Source organism: Lathyrus oleraceus, chromosome 3, assembly GCF_024323335.1.
Source record: "Lathyrus oleraceus cultivar Zhongwan6 chromosome 3, CAAS_Psat_ZW6_1.0, whole genome shotgun sequence".
NCBI classification, from domain to species: Eukaryota; Viridiplantae; Streptophyta; class Magnoliopsida; order Fabales; family Fabaceae; genus Lathyrus; species Lathyrus oleraceus.
The window spans coordinates 253662722-253684106 of record NC_066581.1 but is presented as its reverse complement, the minus strand read 5'-3'; positions in this window follow the sequence as shown (position 1 = coordinate 253684106).

The following is a 21385-nucleotide window of genomic DNA, read 5'->3' as shown; positions in this document are numbered from 1 at the left end:
TTCAAATACTCTATATTTGATACATCATCATTAGTCTTATCTGGCACCTCCAAAAAATCACATTTATTTTTTAAAATGTCAAAGTACATATTATTCTTTTGTTGAGATCGTGAGCTCGAACCTTGGCTAAACTAAAAATATATTAACATAACAACTATTTTGTAATTTTAATATATATTATTTGCTTAAATCTTATATAACATTATTATTTTTCTTGAAATAATTTTTTAATTTTATAACAAAAAAGATAAAAAAAACTTTGATATATTTTGTTAATATAATGTCACACCCATTTTGAATAAAATAATCTAACCATCCAACAATTACTTCTACTAAGTATATTTGCTCAAATTTTAAAAATAAAAGAGATTTGTGAATCCAAAAATTATTAAATATTTTTGGTTTTCTTGAAATCATAGCAAAGGTAAAAGTTGAAACAAATGTATTTAGTGTCAGATTAGTTATTACACAAATTTCAAAGACTTGTCACTATTTGTTGATATTGGAATATGATCGAGAATGCAACACTTTTTAATTTTATTGATAAACTTCACAATTACATTCTCCATATTATGACGAATAAATAAACTATAGACAAAGAATAACATTATTGGTTTCTGTGTCAAAAGAGACACGAGAATAAAAATATAAAAAATGATCACAAGTAATATTTTTTAGAGTTATTAAACACTACAAAAAAACAGTATGTTGCGACATGATTTTCACGACACAAAGGTGAAAATCACGTCACAAAACAACATTAGCGTCGTAATTTTTCACGAGGCCATAGCTTTTGTGACAACTTCTTTGCCACGTGAAAATCATGTCACAAAATTGCATCGTGAAATTCACGTCACAACATTTGCCACGTGATTTTCACGTCACAAAATCCTCCTGCATTTCTGCACTGCTCCACGTCAGGTTTGCAGGCCATGATTGCATTTTTTCCACGTGAATTTATCGTCACAAATATCATATTTGCGACGTGTTTTTCACGACACTGATTTGAAAAATTATTTATGATTAGCGACGTGTTTCCCACGACACAAATTATTTTTTTATTAAAAAACTATTTAATATTTTATTAATTACAAAATTTAATAATAATTATTTAAAAATTTATTTATTATGATATTAATAATAAAAAATTATAAATTTATTATAATAAAAAATATTAATTTCAATTAATAATAAAAAATACTAATATTTAAAAATAAAATACTAATTTCAATATAAAATGATTAAATTCAAAATAGTTACAAATATTTTACAAAAATTAATATTTAAAACTAAAATAACAAATGAAAAAAATCAATCAACATCATCATCTACCATAGCTTCGTCCACATCATCATCCGTAGCTTCGTCCACATCATCATCATTCACATCACCGTCCATTGAATTATTTATTTGATTCCCATGTTGTGAGAGTAATTGTTGCATTATTTGCTCCATCTCAATTTGTCTCTTCTTCAATTCCTCAATTTGGCCATTTATCGTCGCCTCGTGTCGCGCCTCAATTAGTGCCATTTATCTCACTGTTTCCATTATTTCATATGTCAGTTGTTGTGGGCGTGACAATCATTCTCCGTCCGCAACTATTTCAAATAATGTTCTATTCCCTGGTCTGTAGTTCCCGGCAAAGATCCAACACCAAATAAACACATGTTAGGTCCGTTCCGGCCATTTACTAGATTCCAAATATAAAGATTCACACGATCATCAATCGGGTCTGAACCTATCAGAGTATATTGAGGATTTTGAACTAAAAATTCTGCGAGCAATATGTCATAATTCTTATGCCCATACAAGAGAAATCTTAAGCATTAACAAGTCTATTACATTCGTGCCACATCATCCTAGAGTCCTCTATGGCACCTCCAAAATCTTATTTTGACTTTTCAAATATACAAATACAATATTTAATCTCCATTGGAAGTCACGGGTTCGAACCTTGGAAAACACAGAGAAAGTTCTCATTTTTAACAAAAATAATCAAATAAGAAAATCATTATTCCAACTATATATATTTTTGTAATATATTAAAACTAAGTCTCGCACTATTTTGTTGACAAATCATTTACTTACTCGTCATATCAATAAAAATCTGATGTGTCACTCTTTAAAATTCAACATTCTAAAACTCCTATTATTTATTTTAAAAAAACGTTTAACATTTCATTTATAAATAATTATAATATATTAAAATTAAGCTTTATGACTAAAAATATGATGTGACACTCTTCAAAATACAACATTATAAAACTAATATTATTTATTTTAGAAAAATGTATGACATTTCATTTATAATTATTTTTTAATTAAAATACTTCTATTTTCAAATTCTATGACTTATCACCTTCTATTCCACTAACTAAAAATCATGTATACTCATTGATTTATTTTTGTTGCTTCTCTATTCTATATATAATATTATATACTCATACAAATTGTACATCCATAATACATGGAAACCCATATTATTATAAACTACATACATGTACAAATTTTATATCCACCATACATCAAAACTCATATTATTAAAATTTTATTCTATTTTTTATTGCACACACTAATTTCTTATTAAAAATATTAAATTAATAATTTTTAAATAATTTGATAAAAACTATGAGAGTTGATTCAATTCTTACAAAAATGAAATTAATCAATTTTCAAATACTTCGATAAAAAATTATGAGAACTAATCTAATATCCATAAAAATGAAAATATTTTTTGTCTATTAATAAAAATGACAATGTCACTCCTTAAATAACTCGAAAAAAGAGATAATTGATTTCGTCACAATAATTATAAAGATGCAATTATTGATAAACATCACTATTACTTTCTTCATATTACACGAACAAATAAACTATATACAAAAAATAACTTTATTGATTTCTCACATATGAGTGTTAAAGAGACATGAGAATCTAAATATAAAAAAAGATCACAAGTAACATTTTTTAGAGTTATTAAAATTTGTAAAATCTATATTCTAGATATAATTGTCAACTTACAAACATATATTTTTTCTTTCAAGCAAAATGTTAATTTTTATTGTTGATTAATTCATATTTTTGTCTATATTATAATTCATAATAAGATGTTATAATATAACTCTTTAAATATATTTACAAAAAATGAAATTTAATTTAAATTTCAATATTAAATCTTCGAATTATATCACGACACATCATATGTCAAATACTCTATATTTGACACATCATCATTAGTCTTCTCTGGCACCTCCAAAAACTCACATTTATTTTTTAAAATGTCAAAGTACATATTATTCTTTTATTGAGATCGTGAGCTCGAACCTTGGCTAAACTAAAAATATATTAACATAACAACTATTTTCAAATTTTAATATATATTATTTGCTTAAATCTTATATAACATTATTATTTTTCTTGAAATAATTTTTTAATATTATAACAAAAAAGATTAAAAAAAAAACTTTGATATATTTTGTTAATATAATGTCACACCCATTTTGAATAAAATAATCTAACAATCCAACAATTACTTTTACTAAGTATATTTGCTCAAATTTTAAAAATAAAAGAGATTTGTGAATCCAAAAATTATTAAATATTTTTCGTTTTCTTGAAATCATAGCAAAGGTAAAAGTTGAAACAAATGTATTTAGTGTCAGATTAGTTATTACACAAATTTCAAAGGCTTGCCACTATTTCTTGATATTGAATTATGATCGAGAATGCAACACTTTTAATTTTATTGATAAACTTCACTATTACATTCTCCATATTACGACGAACAAATAAACTATAGACAAAGAATAACATTATTGATTTCTATGTCAAAAGAGACACGAGAATAAAAATATAAAAAATGATTATAAGTAATATTTTTTAAAGTTATTAAACACTACAAAAAACGGTATGTTGCGACATGATATACACGACACAAAGGTGAAAATCACGTCACAAAACAACATTAGCGTCGTAATTTTTCACGAGGCAATAGCTTTTGTGACAACTTCTTTGCCACGTAAAAATCATGTCACAAAATTGCATCGTGAAATTCACGTCACAACATTTGCCATGTGATTTTCATGTCACAAAATCCTCCTGCATTTCTGCACTGCTCCACGTCAGGTTTGCAGGTCATGATTGCATTTTTGCCACCTAAATTTAATGTCACTAATATCATATTTGCGACGTGTTTTTCACGACACTGATTTGAAAAATTATTTATGATTAGCGACGTGTTTTCCACGACACAAATTATTTTTTTATTAAAAAAATATTTATTTATTTATTAATTACAAAATTTAATAATAATAATTTAAAATTTTATTTATTATGAAATTAATAAGAAAAATTATAAATTTGTTATAATAAAAAATATTAATTTCAATTAATATAAAAATACTAATATTTAAAAATAAAATACTAAGTTCAATATAAAATGATTAAATTCAAAATAGTTTCAAATATTTACAAAAATTAATATTTAAAACTAAAATAACAAAAGAAAAAAATCAATCAACATCATCATCTACCATAGCTTCGTCCACATCATCATCCGTAGCTTCGTCCACATCATCATCATCCACATCACCGTCCATTGAATTATTTATTTGGTTCCCTTGTTATGAGAGTAATTGTTGCATTATTTGCTCCATCTCAATTTGTCTCTTCTTCAATTCCTCAATTTGGCCATTTATCGTCGCGCCTCAATTAGCGCCAATTATCTCACTGTTTCCATTATTTTGGATGTTAGTTGTTATGGGCGTGACAATCATTCTCCGTCCGCAACTATTTCAAATAATGTTATATTCCCTTGTCTGTAGTTCCCGGCAAAGATCCAACACCAAATAAACACATGTTAGGTCCGTTCCCGCCATTTACTAGATTCCAAATATAAAGATTCACATGATCATCAATCGGGTCTGAACCTATCAGAGTATATTGATGATTTTGAACTAAAAATTCTGCGGGCAATATGTCATAATTCTTATGCACATACAAGAGAAAATTTTTAATTGAATATAGCTCAAATAATATATAAGAATTAAATAAAATAAAATAATGAAATATAACCAGGGATTTTCAGGCCACAAACATTAAATTAGTTGTCACATAAAAATCATGCCACAACTTTACCATTAGATATTAAAACAAATTAAACAATTTAGTCATATACATAAATTAATTTAAATAAAATAATACAATATAAACAACTTACCAAATCTAATTTGGTACGTTCGTCAACAATTTCTCCCAAGTTTTTGGTACGAGTCTTTGCAACCATCTCATTCATTCGAGGGTGTCTCCCAAAATCCTTAGACTAATTAATAAAATTAGTTTTAATTAAAAATATATAGTAAATCAAAATAGAACATAAAGAAGTAGTTATAATTACCATATGACGAGCGTGTTCTGCGATACTAATGCTTCCAACTGCACTGAGGTGACCCCTCTTTTCAGATGCTCTCATTTTCTTTGTATTTTTAGACCTTGCCTTAAAACCAGGTGTATCCCAATAGACAAGAAGTTCATCAAAAACTTCCTTGCCTATCCAGTTAGGACAAGCACCTTGCTCTTCCCAAACACATCTAACACGTCGTAGCATGTCAGAAAGTCGGATTGTTGTTCTGCCCTGCCAATTTTTTTTAATCCTATCCTCGTTAATTTTTTCCAAATACAGACGTTCAAATTAATTGTTAGATAATCATAATTACAAAAATAATTAAAATAACAATAACTTAAATAAATCCATTATACCTTAAATTTTCTAAACCAAACCTCTTTATCATCCTTGAAAAGTTCTCGAAATCTCTTCCAAGAGTTTTTATACATTTGTTGAATAACATAACTTATACATTGGGCAGCAATCCGACTCGGCTCAAAATTAAACAACAATTTAAATAAGTATTATTAAATCTAAAAAAGGCAACATGTTTCCTTAAATTAAATTTTTATGAATTTGAAACATACGATTTTCCATTGGACCAAATGTAGTATCTGACATCAATAATCTAATACTCACTCAAATGTGCAACGTGATCCTGTCCCTGATGATCATCCTCATCCTCCCTCTCATGATCTTCCTCATCCTCCCCCTCGGCAAAAAAAAATCTATTTCTTAATAATATCTTTACTTAGTTAATAATAGTTACTTTAATATATAAAAATAATTTACGTACTTATAATAGTTACTTTAATATATACAAATAATTTACTTGATTTAATATATAAAAATAATTTAATTATTTTTATTTAATATATAAAACTAATTTACTTACTTATAAAAATAATTTAATTATTTTTATTTAATATATAAAAATAATTTACTTACTTATATAAAAAATTTATGTAATAAATAAAAATTAAAAATAAATTTTGTTTAATATAAAAAAAATTACTACAAAAATATATTCTGTTTAATATATAAAAAGATCATTTTATTAAATTCGGAAAAAAAATATATACTATTTAATATATTATGTTTTTTATATAACTATATAACTATATATATATATATATATATATATATATATATATATGTATATATATGTGTGTGTGTGTGTGTGTATTAATAAAAAAACAAAATTCAATTAACAGAAAACTAAACAAAGGAAAAATAATATATGACTTCTTACCTTACTAAGTTGAAAGAGAGAAATGATGAGAAAATTGAGGTACGACGAATAAGGATTAATGAGCAAATCTAAGAATGAGTGGAAGAGGGAAGAAGAAATGTGCAAAAAGGGAAGAAGAAATGTGTGAAAAATGAGAAAATGGAGGTGATGTGTGTGAGGAACAAAAATGGCCAATATATAGCCTTGCTTGCGTCGTGGAAATCACGTTACAACTCAACAACGTGAGAGTCACGTGACAATCAAAAAGTAACCATTGTCTTGCAACGTGATCTCCACGTCGGTAATGTTGATCTAACACAACGGTCATATTTTCCTGACCAAACCATTAATTCGTTCAGAAAATATTCCCATGTTATTTTGAATTTTCTAAAAAGTATGTTGCGACATGACTTTGACTTTATAACTTAATTTTTTTAAATTCGAATCTACCCCTATGTGAAATCTCAGGCGCATTTTTTTTAATTTGAAAATATATGTCGTGGCGTGTTTAACAGGACACAACATTTTCTAAAAAAATTTAACACGTCTCACCATCTGAAATCTTATTTTATTATTAAAAAATTCTTGTGACATAAAATTCATGTCGAAACATCCTTATTTTACCACATTGATTCTACGTCACAACTTTATGACGTTGGACAATGTTTTTCTTGTAGTGAAAATTTGCAAAAACTAAATTCTAGATAAAATTGTCAACTTACAAACATATATTTTTTCTTTCAAGTAAAATGTTCATTTTTATTGTTGATTAATTCATATTAATGTCTATATTATAATTCATAATAAGATGTTATAATATAACTCTTTAATCATATTTTTTTAAATGAATATAATTTAAATATATATAATATATTAAATTTGAAGTGGCAGGACTATATCATGACACATGCTAACACTTCTACTTCATTTGTGTCACATCATTCCATAATCCTACGTGGCACATTTTAATACTCATTTTCACTTTTCAAAAAGAAAAATACAATATGTATTCTCTATTAGAGGTCACGAATTCGAACTTTCACAAAGACAAAAAAAAACCTCTAATCTAAAATAAAAAAGGTTTACTCTTTACTCAAGTTATCAATAAAGACCAAGCAACATTTCATTGATACACTTTTCTTTTTTTCTGAATTTGTTATCCAATTCAAAATTACGACAGAAATAAAATGTAAAATTCTTGAGTAGTCTACCTCCCTTCGAACGAGGAATCCTCTAAAATGAAATTCTTAATAACAAAGGAATATCCTCGAATTCATAAGAGATTTCTTTGTCTATGTATCATACCGTTTGATCTTTTAGGTCAAGACGTCACCTCGACGGGTATGCCACGATGTCTTAAAGCCTATATGCGATAGATAAACTTCTGCAATCATCATATATTTTATTCTTTGAACATAATTTTCGTTCTTTTCAAATAAATAAAAAAGGCTATTATTATGATATCATATTATAGTGTATTATGCGTCTTACAAATTCTATGAATTTTATTTTGATGGGTGTTAAACATGGTTGATATGTTTGATTGTGAAATAACATGATTAAAAACCTTACAAAGGAGAGTGAGGAAATCTAGGACTATAATATGATTAATAACTTAGAAGGATAATCTAGGTTATGGAACATATGTGAGTTATGTGTATGAGACGCATTGTATGGAACATGCTATGTTATTATTTGTGTAATGTGGTGAATGAAGTCACCTGTGATTGATGAATTTTGTTATGGTTCATGGAACCAATGATTATGGAACCGATCATGTATTCAGAATGTTTTTTTTTCTGTGGAGGTACACATCTCCATTGGTATGCTTAGATGAGTAAGCATTGGGATGTGGGACCAATGATTCGAGTCTCAATTGGGTTTGAGCCCCAACCATGGCGGACATGGGGGAAAGGTGGACACCTATGTGGGTTAGAGTCCCATACGGTGAAAGATACCCTAGGTGGGTTAGAGTCCCATACGGGTGACGGTCGCTTGAACTGGGGATTAAGCCTCACAAAGGACCCGATATCCACCGCGAAAGTTGAATCATACGAGCATGCATGAACCGGGCCTGGCTTAGACGTAAGTCCGTTCGGGAATTGATGCGTCGTGATCTGAATAATGATCGTGGTCGAGTTGCGAGAACTCAGATGCATGTTGTCGTACAATTGCGAGTTAGTTCCCCATCGCTCAAGTCTTCGTTCCCTTGTTGACTTGAGTTGGATATGAGCTAAACATTGATTAGAAAACCCTGTAGAGCCGAGTGGACCCATAAGATAGGGAACCCACTGAGATTATTATCTCACCCCATGTTGTTGATTATTTTTTTCAGGTGGTTCTGAGTAGGATAAGGGTAAAGGAAAGATAGAGTGATGTCTTGCTTACCTGAGGACTGGTGGCTTTTCTTCCGTTGTGTAGATATTTTTGAGATCATTGTCTAATGATCTAGATCAGCAGTTTTATTTTGGGCACTCTTATGTACATTTATGCCATATTATGTTATTTTGGGCATGTATTGTATATGTATGATGTGTTGCTAGGCACTTATGTATTTCAGTACCAGTTTTACACTATGTATAATATGTATTCTAGACATATATTATATGTGGGTGTTACAGTTGGTATCAGAGCAGGTCGTATCCTCGACCTAGCCATGAAATATTATAAGTATTCCTTTCTGCCTCATATGTGGGTTGTCATCATTGTCCTTGGTGTTATATTCATAGTATTGAGCCTGATCAACTTAATCCTATTTGTATGACATTCAGGATCATGGCTGACGGACGCAGAGGTCGTGGTAGACCCAGAACCCAGAACTCAGACTCTGAACCGCCAAGTGGTAGTGAAGGTTTTCAATGGCCTCAGTTTATGCAACAAATGCAACAACAACAGAATCAATTTGTGCAACAGATGATGCAGCAGTGGAATGGTGGGTTGCATCCTCAGGGAGTTCCACAAGTAGCTCCAGGTGGTAGTTTTCGAGATTTCTTCCGCATGAATCCTCCCGAATTCCATGGTGGGCTGAATCCTGTGAAGGCTCAGGAGTGGATAACTGACATGGAAAGGATTTTTCGGATAGTGCATTGTAATGAAGAAAATAAGGTTGTGTTTGCCTCTCACATGATGAAGGGTCCAGTTGTAAGATGGTGGAAGAGTGCTTCGACTCTTATGACCAATCAAGGAATACCTAGAGATTGGGAGCATTTTAAGACTGTTTTCTTGGATAAGTATTTTCCTAGCTCTTTGAGGACTCAGAAAGAGTTTGAATTTCAACAGCTCAGGCTGGGAGCTATGTCAGTAGCTGCGTATGCTGAAAAGTTCGAAGATATGGCTGCGTATTCTAGACAAGCCGCGTACGCTCCTGATGAGAGGTGGAAGATTGATCAGTTTCTTTTTGGTCTGAGGGGTGAAATTTCTCATAGTGTTTCTCAAAGGGAATTCACTTCTTATGCTGAACTATTAAGACAATGTTATGTGGCTGAGAACAGTTTGAAGAAGGTTCAAGAAGAAAGGGATCAGTTCAGGAGTGGGCAGAGAGACCAAGGAAGGCCAGGAAACCAGTTCAGGCCTAGATCTCAGGCTTTCAAGGGGAAACAGGTGCAACATGCAAGACCTAACCAACCTCCTCAATGTCCGGCATGTAAGAAGTATCACTTTGGAAGATGTGGTGTGAGTAGAATTAGGTGTTTTACTTGTCAGAGGGAGGGACACTTGTCTAGGGAATGCCCTCAGAATAAGAATCAGATGCAGGGAAGGAGTATCGGTCGAGTTTATACTTTGGATGCAAGGAAGGCTAAGAGCAACAATGCCTTAATTGCTGGTACGTGTCTCTTCAATGATCATCCTTGTTTTGTATTATTTGATTGTGGGGCGACACACTCTTTTGTATCAATTTGATGCATGAAGCGTCTTGGCTTGCAAGCAATTCCTTTGTCTCCTCCTATGGTGGTTACTACCGCCATGGATGATGTGGTTGAGACACCGTTGATTTGTGAAATATGTTCGCTCTCGGTAAATGGTAGAGTTTTTCAGATTGATCTTATTTGTTTACCACTTAAGAAGGTTGATGTGGTTTTGGGGATGGATTGGCTTTCCGCCAACTCGGTGTTTATCGGCTGCGAAGAGAAGTTGATTATCATTCCATCTAATGAAGCTACTCCAAAGGATGTGTTAACTACGATCTTGGAAGGTACGGCTGGCATGGTTAATTTCTTATTTGAGAATGAAAAGTCAGTTCTCTTGGCTCTTACCAAGGAATCTAGCGATAATCTGAATGTTACACAAATCCCTGTTGTTTGTGAATTTCCGGAAGTTTTTCCTGAGGATGTCTCCTATCTTCCTCCTGAAAGGGAAGTGGAATTCTCTATTGATCTGGTACCTGGGACGGCTCCAATCTCCATCTCTCCGTATCGCATGGCACCACTAGAGTTGAGAGAGTTGAAGAATCAATTGGAAGAGTTGTTGACCAAGCATTTTATCCAACCGAGTGTCTCACCATGGGGAGCTCCAGTGTTACTAGTAAAGAAGAAGGACGGTAGTATGCGGTTGTGTATTGATTATCGCCAGTTGAATAAAGTTACCATCAAGAACAAGTACCCTCTGCCTCGGATAGACGATTTGTTAGATCAGTTGAAAGGAGCCTGCGTGTTCTCGAAGATTGATCTGCGATCGGGCTATCATCAAATAAGAGTTAAGAGTTCGGATGTGCCGAAGACCGCGTTTAGAACCCGATATGGCCATTATGAGTTCCTTGTAATGTCGTTTGGTGTAACGAATGCCCCAGCTGTTTTCATGGACTATATGAATCGGATATTCCATCCCTACTTGGACCAATTCGTGGTGATCTTTATTGATGATATTCTTATTTATTCTCGTACTCCTCAAGAGCACGGAGAACACTTAAGGATTGTTCTATCAGTACTGCAAGAGAAACAACTGTTTGCCAAGTTAACTAAGTGTGAATTTTGGATGAACAAAGTGAGGTTTCTTGGTCATGTAATATCACAAGGAGGAGTATCGGTGGATCCATCTAAAGTTGAAGCAGTTATTAATTGGGAAAGACCGAAGAATGCTTCCGAAGTCAGAAGTTTCTTAGGTTTGGCAGGTTACTACCGAAGGTTTATAAAGGGATTTTCACAGATAGCGCTACCAATGACTAGACTTACCCGAAAGGAAATTTCTTTCAAATGGGATTCGAAGTGTGAGAAGAGTTTTATGAGTTTGAAGGAGAAGCTGACGACTGCCCCTGTTTTAGTCATCCCTGATCCTAGTAAGTCCTATGAAGTATTTTGTGACGCCTCTAAGAAAGGATTAGGAGGGGTGCTAATGCAAAATGGTCAAGTCGTAGCCTATACCTCTCGTCAGTTGAAGCCTCATGAAGAGAACTACCCGACTCATGATCTTGAACTAGCTGTTGTTGTCTTTGCATTGAAGGTTTGGAGGCATTACTTGGATGGGGTGCGTTTTGAGATGTTTAGTGATCACAAGAGTTTGAAATACTTATTTGACCAGAAGGAGTTAAACAAGAGACAGAGGAGATGGATGGAATACTTGAAGGACTTTGATTATGAGCTTAAGTATCACCCAGGGAAGGCGAATAAGGTTGCGGATGCCTTGAGTCGGAAAGAGATACATAAAGTTGAGTTGATGATGTTGGAATATGCGTTGTTGGAAAAGTTCTGAGATCTCAATCTTCAGTTTAGTTGGACGCAGGATGGTGTGATAATGGGAAATTTGAATGTTACCTCTAACCTAAGGGAAGAGATCCGACAAGGACAAATGATAGATGAGAGATTGCAAGAGATGTCGACTCAACCAGGTTTCACTCAGTCACCGGACAGATTTATTCTATTTAATCAAAGGAATTGTGTTTCGGATGACGTCGAGCTGAAAAGGAAAGTTTTGGAGGAAGCTCACAAAGGGGCATTTACTATACATCCAGGTTCATCGAAAATGTATCAAGACTTGAAGAAGGACTATTGGTGGCCTGGAATGAAAAGGGATATCGCAGAGTATGTGTCAGAATGCGTTGTATGCCAACAGGTAAAGAGTGAACATCAGAAGCCAGGTGGGTTATTACAACCGTTAGAAATTCCAGTTTGGAAATGGGATAGTATTTTAATGGATTTTGCGGTAGGGTTGCCTCGGACCCAAGGTGGTTATGATTCAATTTGGATGATTGTGGATCGGTTGACTAAGTCCGCACACTTTTTGGCCGTGAAGACTACTTACAAGGCAAGTCATCTTGCACGGTTGTTCATTTCAGAAATTGTTAGGTTGCACAGTGTTCCTACTAGCATCGTGTCCGATAGAGACCCAAAGTTTAATTCAAGGTTTTGGAGAGCATTCCAACAAGCTATGGGATCGCGATTATGTTTGAGTACCTCTAATCATCCCCAGACAGATGGTCAGACTGAACGGACAATACAGACACTGGAAGATATGTTAAGAGCTTGTGTACTTGAAAGTGGGGGGAATTGGAAGGAACTTTTACCATTGATTGAATTCGCATATAACAATAGTCATCACGCAAGTATTGGGATGGCTCTTTATGAAGCTTTGTATGGAAGGAAATGTAGAACACCTTTGTGTTGGACAGAAGCTGGCGAAGAGAGGATCTTAGGACCGAAGATTATTCAAGAGACAACGAAAAAGATAAGGATGGTCCGTGATAAGATAAAGAAAGCACAAGATCGCCAAAAGAGCTATGCGGATCACAGGAGAAGGCCTTTGGAATTTGATGAAGGTGATCATGTATTTTTGAAGGTGACTCCGAGGTTGAGATTGAAAGGACCATTTAAGTCACGGAAGCTAAGTCCGAGATACATAGGGCCATACCAGATTATAGAGAGAATTGGAGAAGTATCCTACATATTAGCCTTACCACCTTCTCTATCAGAAATGCATGATGTTTTTCATGTATCTCAACTCAGGAAGTTCATTCCAGATTCTCTTCAGCCTATTCTTCCAAGTTCAGTAGAAGTAGAAGCAGATCTGACCTTCGAACCTCTACTAAGTCGCATTACAGGACGAGAAGTTAAGGTGCTAAGGAATAAGGAGATTCCTGTTGTTAAAGTTCAGTGGGATGAATCACACCCAGGCGACGCCACCTAGGAACTAGAGTCAGAAATGCGAGAAGCTTACCCTCATCTTTTCCAGGTAATATTTAAATTCGAGGACGAATTTATTTTTAAGGGGGGGAGGATGTAATACCCCGTATTTCCTTAAATGCCTAAACTCCTATTAATTGAAGATCAACTGAGTTCCTATGTGCTCTAAAAGTTGCCAATTGGGATAAATAGAGCAAATAGTGAGTTCAGGTTGACTTAATTAGTATTATTTGGAACTGACCTTTTATTAATTGGGACATTTTGGTAACACTAATAATGGGTCAATAGCTCTGGTAGAACAAATATTACAAGTTAGTGCCACTTGAGATATTTGTTACTACCTGTAACCTTTTCCAACCACATGTTACTTGTGGTAATTGGTGACCACATGTTATTATCTCTTACCTACTACCACCATAAGCCACCTTACTTGTTATATGTATCAGAAAGTATAGGAAGAAAGAGGAAAGCTTAAGAGAAGAAGGAAAGAAAGGCTAGTGGAGAAGAAGAAGAAGAAGAAGGGAAGCGGAAAAAATTAAGGTTGTAGAATGTTAGATAAATCATGAATATCCATGCTATAAGATGAATATGTTCTTGCTCTTGTTAATTTTCATGAACATGTGTTTTGTGATTGGTATGATAATATGATTTGCTACTACCTACTACCACCATAAGCCACCTTACTTGTTCTATGTATCAGAAAGTATAGGAAGAAAGAGGAAAGCTTAAGAGAAGAAGGAAAGAAAGGCTAGTGGAGAAGAAGAAGAAGAAGGGAAGCGAAAAAAATTAGGGTTGTAGAATGTTAGATAAATCATGAATATCCATGCTATAAGATGAATATGTTCTTTCTCTTGTTAATTTTCATGAACATGTGTTTTGTGATTGGTATGATAATGTGATTTGCTATGGTTCTGTTATGATGTTGAGGTGGAAGTGTTGGAAGAAGGAGTGTGGGTTTGATTGGAAATGGAGTTACAGAGGAAAATGGTGTGAACAGAATTTAATTTTCTGTACAGAATATGTCACCAAAGGGGTTCGAACCCAGGACCTCCTTGAAACTATACAAACCTTACCACTAGGCTAGAGAGGTTATTAGTGAATACTTATGCAATGAATAAATATTAAGCTAAATCTTGATTAAGATAGATTAATGAATTAATCGAGCGTTATAACTCCGTTTTGGATGCGGACGAATGCATTAGTAAGATAATGAAAAGGCTATTATTATGATATCATATTATAGTATATTATGCGTCTTACAAATTCTATGAATTTTATTTTGATGGGTGTTAAACATGGTTGATATGTTTGATTGTGAAATAACATGATTAAAAACCTTACAAAGGAGAGTGAGGAAATCTAGGACTATAATATGATTAATAACTTAGAAGGATAATCTAGGTTATGGAACATATGTGAGTTATGTGTATGAGACGCATTGTATGGAACATGCTATGTTATTATTTGTGTAATGTGGTGAATGAAGTCACCTGTGATTGATGAATTTTGTTATGGTTCATGGAACCAATGATTATGGTATGCTTAGATGAGTAAGCATTAGGATGTGGGACCAATGATTCGAGCCTCAATTGGGTTTGAGCCCCAACCATAGCGGACATGAGGGAAAGGTGGACACCTATGTGGGTTAGAGTCCCATACGGTGAAAGATACTCTAGGTGGGTTAGAGTCCCATACGGGTGACGGTCGCTTGAACTGGGGATTAAGCCTCATAGAGGACCCGATATCCACCGCGAAAGTCGAATCATACGAGCATGCATGAACCGGGCCTGGCTTAGACGTAAGTCCATTCGGGAATTGATGCGTCGTGATCTGAATAATTATCGTGGTCGAGTTGCGAGAACTCAGATGCATGTGGCCATACAATTGCGAGTTAGTTCCCCATCGCTCAAGTCTTTGTTCCCTTGTTGACTTGAGTTGGATATGAGCTGAACATTGATTAGAAAACCCTGTAGAGCCGAATGGACCCATAAGATAGGGAACGCACTGAGATTATTATCTCACCCCATGTTGTTGATTATTTTTTTCAGGTGGTTCTGAGCAGGATAAGGGTAAAGGAAAGATAGAGTGATATCTTTCTTACCTGAGGACTAGTGGCTTTTCTTTCGCTGTGTAGATATTTTTGAGATCATTGTCTAATGATCTAGATCAGTAGTTTTATTTTGGGCACTCTTATGTACATTTATGCCATATTATGTTATTTTGGGCATGTATTGTATATGTATGATGTGCTGCTAGGCACTTATGTATTTCAGTACCAGTTTTACACTATGTATAATATGTATTCTAGATATATATTATATGTGGGTGTTACATATATATATATATATATATATATATATATATATATATATATATATATATATATATATATATATATATATATTAAATCTGAAGTGACATTTCTACTTCATTTGTGTCACATCATTCCATAGTCCTATATATATATATATATATATATATATATATATATATATATATATATATATATATATAATTTGAAGTGACATTTCTACTTCATTTGTGTTACATCATTCCATATTCCTATGTGACACATCTCAATACTTATTTTCAGTTTTCAAAAAACAAATACAATATGTATTCTCTATAGGTCACGGGTTCGAACTTTGATAAAGACAAAAAAATCTAATTTTTGATAAAATAAAAAAATCAATTCAAACCAAAACAAACTCAAAAAATCAATTTTTTTTGATTCGGTTCAAAAACTGAACCAACTCAATAAAAACCAAAATGATTTGGTTTGATGCTCAGTTTTTGTTATTATGAGCCTCCAAATCGATGAACCGAATCGATGACTATAAATATCTATTTAATATTTTATTTAGCTCATTATTAAGCCCTATTTTTGTATGGGTTCAACACTTATCCATGTTTGTTTACATTCATTTTTTTAACCAAATATGTAGTCAAAACCGAACTCCAAACATAAAAAAAATAGAAACCATAAGCCATAAAAAATTAGTCTCACCAAACTGTTGCTCTGACTGCCTGCCACCACAACTTCTCTTGCCAGTGTTATTCTTATAGGTTTTTGTTGTCTTATTCATGTTCAAGTTTTATTCGCTAGTTTTCATTTTTTTTACCTTTTATGTTTCTTCTTCAACGAATTTTCTTTTAATCTTGTTATAAAATAGTTTTGATGTGTGTTTGAAGTGTGAAATAATTTATGTGTATTGATACTTTTTGTGTTTATTGTTGTGTTTTATTTGTTAAGATTTCAAATCTCTTCTCAACCTTCTAATGCCAAGTGTCAAAATTTATATTTTATAGTGAACTTATTTCATGATGCAATGGAAATTACGTCAATGATTCGTAAGAATTAAGAATAACTTGTAAGTTGTTTGAAAATTAGAGCATGAAATATATTATTTGAAAAAATAATAGCATAAAATATATCAAAAAACATGATAGCAAATACTACACTGATGAATATAATATTTAGAAAAAAATATTGTAAACTGATCAGCAAAACCAAACCAAACCGAACTAAATCGGTTAGTTTGGTTTGGTTTCATTTTTAAGAAATACTAAAAAGTGAATCAAACTAAAGTAATGGAGATATCATCGGTTCGGACAATTTTTTGACAAAAAATCGATCTAAACCGAACCGATTACACCCCTAGACAAGACAACCACTATTTCAACTATGTATATTTTCTAGATGTCAATTTAAAATAGATATATGAATCTAAAAACTAAAATTAAAACTATATTTCCTTTGAAAGCATAAAATAAATGAGCACTTAAAATAAATATGTTTAATCTTAATGTAGTTATAGTCAAAAATATATTAACCTAATAATTAATTACTAACTTAGATAAATATATATATTTTTTAATTTTATAGAACAGTAAACTTTATAAAACAATGTTTATGTTTATCTTGAGATATAATAGAATAGTGTACGTCACAATCTTTTAGCATGTTTGTATACCTCATAATTACATTTTTCATATAATACTCGTATACTTCACTATTATATTTTTCATGTATGAGAATATAAAGTTTTTCCAAAGTGAATTTTAGTTTACTATTTTCTTTTATAATAGTAGTCATATAAATTATAATAAAAATATTGAAAATATTGTCTAAAAAATAAACTTATATTTCAATCTATGTCAACGATAAAATCAGATAAATTATTACAATTCCATTAATTAATTTAAAATAACTATTTAAAAAAAAGAATCAAGCTATTATAACAATGAAGTATTTGTTGAGAATGTAACAAGTGTGAGTAAGTGTGAGTAGTATGGGTAATAGTCTCACATTGGTTGGAAATATTGAGACTTAAACATTTATAAGTGAGAGAATCCACCCACCTATTATCTTAAGGTTTTGGATGAATATGAGGTGTGCATCTCACAAAGGTCTTGCTCTAAAATAAGAAGTCTCACAATGTTTAATGTTCACTAGTGAAAAAACTCCCCTAACACATGGTATTAGAGCCTTTGGTTCGAGAAATGGATTAACTTACTTGTATAAAAAGTCAACATCATCACAATTGGTTGGAAATGTGGAGACTTGAACATTTATAAGTGAGAGAATTCACTCACCTATTACCTTAAGGTTTTGGATGAATATGTGGTGTATCTCTCACAAAGGTTTTGCTCTAAAAGAAGACGTCCCACAATGTTCAATGCTCACTAGTGAAAAACTCCCCCAACAATATTTTCAATCCTTTATAACTAATGTTTGATAATATACACATAAGTTTAACAAAAAAAAATCTATATCTATATAATATATCAAATTTGAAATGGCGAATTATATCACGACATATACTAATACTTCTACTTCATTTGTGTCACATCATCCCATAGTCCTTTGTGTCACCTCTCAATACTTATTTTCACTTTTCAAAAAGAAAAATACATATAAATTTAACAAAAAAATTAACTTACAACCGTTCATCGCGCGGGTCTTAGTCTAGTTTCTATTATAGTATATTAAATCTGAAGCATGCACTCTAATACAAACAACTCAACATCATTTGTGTCACGTCACTCATATTTCTATGTGGCATCTTCAAAAATCTATCTTAACTTCTTAAAATGCAAAATTTCATAGTATTAAAGGTCACAAATTTGAAACCTAACAAATACAAAAAATATATTAACTTAATAATCATTTCTATATTCTTCATATCATATGTTAGAAGAATAACTTAAAGACAAATAATAATATTCTTGAGTTTTCACATATAAGATATACAGTTTGCAAAATTTGATATAGTTTTCTCAATTTTTTTTTACGGTGATCATAAGAAGTATAATAAAAAATAGAGGTAATAATGCCAAAAATAAAAACTCTTATTTTTTGACAACTATCAACAATAAAATCATTTAAAAATATTACAATATCATTAATAACAAAATAATACAATCCTTTTTAGAAAATAACATACAAAACATATTAACTTATTAAATATTTGCAAACTTTGATATATATATATATATATATATATATATATATATATATTATATATATATATATATATATATATATATATAAATATATATTATTTTCATACAATATCTATTATAATATATTAAATCAAAAGCGCGCACTCTTAAAATGAAAGAAATGAAATTTTATGTATCATTTTAATATAGTGTCTCTAAAATAGTTTCAAATTCTTTCTATTCTACATTCTTTATATCATGTCAAACAAATAAACTAAGTACAAACAACATCTTTGATTTTTCACATATAATGATACAAAGTTTATAGTTTGTTTATTTTATAATAAAAAATATAGTGAGTATAATAAAAAGTAAAGATAGTATTTTCTAAATAATTATTCTCATATTTCAATTAATATCAACAACAATATCATATAAATATTTTTTAATATCATTCATAACAATTTAAAATATTTTTTTCTTGAAAAAAATAAGTTAGTAAAGTCATTAGCAATTGGAACATTGATATTCATCATATAACTAATATTTGACAATATAGACACAAGTTTGAATAGATTTTGAAATTTTTATTTAATAATAATTGCAAATAAATTTTAAACTTTATTTAAGACTAAGAATCAAAACATATCTTCAACAACTTAAATTAAATATCTAAAAAAAGGATAATTACCAACCAAAAAGACATCAGATTTAAAATTAAAAAAACAACAAGACATGCCTTTTTGAATTATTTAATTTTATAAAATTATATTTTAGGTATCATTAAACTTATAAGGATATATTTTTTTATTTTAAGTAAAATGTAGTTTTTAGTTTTAATTAATTGATATCGTTTTCTCAATTACAAATTCGTTATAATTCCTTAAAAATACAACGTGTTGCGAAGTGAACTCTCCCATTGATCTTTATAAGACCCTCTTCCACTTCTCAAAGTTGGAGGAGACGTGTTGCGATCACGGCTCCACGAGACAATCTATGAGGATATTTATTTATTTTTCCTTTTTTACCTTTCCTGATTGACTTTTAACCTGTTATAAACATAGCTAAAATATTAATTTACAAGGTTGTATCTAAAAAGCATCAACATAAAACACAATAATATTATTCTTTAGAAAATAAGATTACTAAGAACCAAGAAATTGCCGGAACTACAAGACTTGACAATTTTTTCTCAAACATGTTTCTCAATATAATTATATTTCACAAATGGATGCTCAAGAGCATACTTAAGCTTCGTAATGTAAGCACATGTGATTTGTGACCTTAAGCCACTTCAATGCTCACTAGCATAAAAGGTCAACTTATTCTTCAACTTATCCTCATCGGTTTCTTCAAACTCAAAAGCTTACTACATTTACATCAACAAGTAGCTATTAGTAATTTAAAAAATACTATCAAATCATGTAAATTAAAATTAATACGACTTAAATAGTCACTTGATTCCAGTTATTTGAATTTTAACTCTAAAGTCCTTAAATGTTGAATTTTATTTGGTTTTAGCCCCTAAAGTTAAAATGTGTAGGAAAATCTGCAAGTTTCATACAGATTTTAACTTTAGAGACTGAAAGCAAAGGAATGTTAACATCTATATATATATATATATATATATATATATATATATATATATATTAAATCCAATGCTTCAAACAATTTTAAGATACTTAACACTAACTTCCTCAAAAATAATCCACATCATCCTATTAGTTTATGTGTACACCTTCTACTAAATCATCCATCAAAATACCACTATCTGTCAACATCTATTCTTTGACTCTTTCTCTATCAAAGCTCTCTTTTCGCCTTCCCTATTAGTTATAATAATGAATATTGAATCATAATATATTAACTAAAAATAAGACTCACTTTTAAGTATTTTTAAAGTCATTAACGCATAATTTTTAGTTGTTATGATGAATCATAATTTATTTAATTTATATTATCAATATTATAGGAAAATATAATTTTATACATTCTTTGATCAATATTATTTTTTGTACGAATTGTAAATATACTATTTTATTTTACTTTATTTTAAAAAAATATAAAACATATAATATTTTCATTTCAAGTATTCATAGCATCACAAAGGATCATAACAAAAAATTACCAAAATACAACACTTACTTATATACTAATATTATTATAAATATTGATATAATTTTTTACTATCAATATGAAAATAAATAAAGGATC